Source organism: Limanda limanda, chromosome 8, assembly GCF_963576545.1.
Source record: "Limanda limanda chromosome 8, fLimLim1.1, whole genome shotgun sequence".
NCBI lineage: Eukaryota > Metazoa > Chordata > Actinopteri > Pleuronectiformes > Pleuronectidae > Limanda > Limanda limanda.
The window spans coordinates 4,665,457-4,669,452 of record NC_083643.1 but is presented as its reverse complement, the minus strand read 5'-3'; positions in this window follow the sequence as shown (position 1 = coordinate 4,669,452).

Below are 3,996 nucleotides of genomic sequence, written 5' to 3'. Positions count from 1 at the left end.
GATCTGAACTCACAACTAATCACCCTGAAAGAAAAAATACAAACAGAACAATAACTAAAGTAGAAATTAGTTGAACTAAGTGTTGAACACACCCACTCACATCCCACACTGTCTCTTTCTTGGCTGAACAAAAACTCCTGAAAGCTTCCAATGATAAACATGAGGAACATTTGGACTGTTGATCAATGGTGGTGGTTGAAAGTACATTGTTTAAACTAGGATGGCGTGCAATCCTCCGCCAAGCCCAGTGACAGGCCCCTTAATTCAATTAGGCTATTTCATTTTTTCACTGGAGCGGAACTCAGGAAGATTATCTTATCTTCACAGACAAGGCAGAAAAGATTTGCATATATATTTTACATAAAAGAACAAAAATGCTATATTAAACGTATTTGGTTGTATTTGTGGTTTTTCTTATTTCTTTGTAATAAGGTTTTAGGTTAAACTGTAAAATATAAATCCTCAATTACATTTTTTGAAGATTAAAAAATATGATTAATAACAAATAAATAATAATCAATAAATCAGAATTACAATACAGCACATTTGGTTTTAAAGCCCTGAGCATATGAAGGAAATAACCAATGAGACTCACATGTAGAAAACATACACACACACACACACACACACACACACACACACACACACACACACACACACAGATCAAAGCGATGACAGAACCTCCAAAACCCTGACACCTCAATCATTGAGTGCAAGACATGAGGGAAATACACACAAATAGTTTCTTTGTGCATCTGTAAATTGTAACATTTGCTTCTCTGTATATCAAATTTTAAACAATTTTCCACGAGTGTTGAGGACAAATAAAGGTTTTGTTCTCATGCTAAAACGATGCTGTCTGTTGCTAAGATACTAATGTGTCCTAACCAGCGTGCCCCCCCCCTCCTCCCCTCCCCACCCCCCGCCCTGCTCCTGTGATGTCTCGCTGGTAGTTCGGTGGTGCACTGAAAATACCAGTGCAATATTTTCAGCCATTCACTGGATAGCCTGTTTTGACTGACTGAAATATTCTTAATCGCTCACTCATTCATTCGCTCACTGGACTCATTGACTAATTACAGATTAGACAAGCAACAGACACAGGCTTCAGCAGAGGTCTGAATGATCAGGAAAAGACATGATGGACGATATTGGACATGAAAGGGCAGTGCAGAGTAAAAATGAATTGATATATATATATGTATATAAGATGAGCCAATGAAAATGAAAATAAACAAAAAACGAACATTCAGGATTCAGACATGAAGTTGCGATGCATTGGGGAACATGTTACAGGACTTACAACACAAACAATGAATCTTACACCAGGGTTAGGGTTAGGTTCAACATATAAATTGATAGATTGATAATGAATTGTGCGGTTAACATAGTTGATCAGATTTGCGAAGTGTTTGTTTGTCCATGAAGAGTTTAAAACCACAACAATCACTCAAAGAACAACAATTTATCATCATATTTATCGTCATCGACTGGAAGAACCTTGACTTATTTACAGGCTCTGTTGCAAAATTTTAGCCAATGCACATAGAAAAAGAAAGTGAAGATATGCCAGCGTTAATGTAAAAGCTTTTGACACCATCAGCTGCTGCACCGTGTGAAGCAGCTTTAAACAGTCGCAAGAGCCTGTGATGGTACTGACCCTGCTGCTCCACACCTGAGTCCTGAGCATGTGTGTGTGTGTGTGTGTGTGTGTGGGGGTGTGTGTGTGTGTGTGTGTGTGTGTGTGTGTGTGTGTGTGTGTGTGTGTGTGTGTGTGTGTGTCTGTGTGTGTGTGTGTGTGTGTGTGTGTGTGTGTGTGTGTACTAGGGTTAGGGCAGACAGTCATTAAGTGTAATTACAGGTCCTGGTGCCACTCTGGTGCCCAGACAGACTGTAAACAGCAATCCATCACACGACTTCAATTCAACGTGACACTGATAAAAAAAGATGATCAAACTCAATGACCGACACACAAACACGATGTTCACCCAGAGAACAAGATTCTAACTCGGTCCCCTCCTCGGCACGTCTTCCCTTCAGGAAGCATCGACACCCCAGGACCAGGATCTGCTCCCACCTGTGGAACGAACTACCTGAGGTCTGCTGAAACGGTCGGATCATTCAAATCAGGACTGGAAACATGGTGGTTTACTGCAGCTGTCGCATTAAAATCAGTAAAATAACTGTTGATTGTCGTTTTTTGACCATTTTCCTGCCTCTTTAATGCATTTTACTGTCTTCATCTGTTTTAATTCATCTGCTCTGCTGCTGTATCTGTCTGTTGAATAACCTTGTGCATGAACGGTGCCACAGATACATGAGCCTTGAGTGGGCTGATTTTATTTTCATGTTGTTTGTGTTTTTAATTAATTTACAAAGACGTGGACCTTTGTGTTTGCGAAATGTTTAATTGATTTGAGTCAACAGTTAACAATAAAATCAATTTATAGTCTTTTTTGACCATTTTACTGCCTGTATAATGCATTTTACTCTATTGTACTGTTTCCATTCAAGGCTTTGCTGCCATTTTAATTTGATTAGTCTATTGAATTATCTTGTATGATTGTATTTGCATGTTGTTGTTTTTTTATTTTATTTTACTTTATACAAATGTGGATATTTGTTTCTGCAATAAAGTAGAATTCAGTAGATTTATTGCTTTTAATTAGTAACAATTTATTGTCTTTTTTGACCATTTCTGTGTTTCTGAAATACATTTTACTCTCTTATACTGTTTTAATTCAAGGCTTGAACGGAGCTGTACAGATACATGCTCCTTCACTGGGCTGCTAGTGGTTGTATTTACATGTTTGATTGTATTTTATCGAATTTCATACAGATGTGGATCATTTGTTTCTGCATTAAAGTTGATATTGAACGGAGCAAACAGCTGTTGCCAGATGTTTGAACATCTTCTCTGTGTCACAAACATCAAACTCACACACAGATCAGTGGTAAAAATTCTCCATTAATCAGTATTTCCCAGTTTCATCTGCACATATCCACGTTGAACACATTGAAGGTGTGAAAACTCACCTCTGATATCAAAGGAGCAACTTCTCTCTTCAGCTTCAATGGATGAACAGCAGGGAATGCAAATCTCTTTCTTCTGTCTTCTTCTATGAGGGAGTGAAAAGTGCTGCAGCCATGTTCGCAGGAGGGAGACACAGTGTCGCGGGTGTGATTCCTCGTCAGCCCGGATTCACACTATGCCTCAGAGCCGCTGCAGCTCCGACAGCAGACAAGCTAACGGTGCTGGCTCCGCACCGGAAGTACCGTGAGCGTGCCTACAAAATAAAAGCGTCAGGGTCAAAGCACTTCCGCCTTGCTGCATTTATTCCCACATTTTTATTCCTTCTGAGTTTATGAAACTATCTCACAGTGTTTGTTTGTTTAATTCACAGTCTGTTGTGTTATGACTCTTCACCATTTGTTCTCATGAGCTCTATAAATTAAGTTATTATTATATTATTAACATTCAGGGTGTTATAACCATACAGGGATTTTTCTTTTTAATTATGAAAAGTACATGTTTATTCTTCTGCTCTTTTGCGGTAAATGTACTTAAGTGTCTTAATCCCTTTTTTAGCACATTGCATAAACATTAATACAGCTGGAGTACATTTACTACATTGTACTATCTTTGGCTATTTAATGAGTTTTCTACATTTTTTTGGTATTCTAAATATAATATATATCACATCATTATTTTCATATTTAATATATTTATTCGATATTTATATACATTTGAAATATTCTCTTACACTTTGTGTGGTTTTTTAATTAGTTTCTACCACATATGTGTGCGTGTGTGTGTGTGTAACTTCTACACCACTCGAATTCTCGACTTAACCATTCAGATATTTATTGTTAATGTTTATTCTACAAATTATTCAACAGCCACAGTTATAACCAATGTCAAATGATAATATTTATTTGGAACGATCAGCTCATTTTAATAATGTTCATGCACCTGTAACATGTCATGAAGTGCCT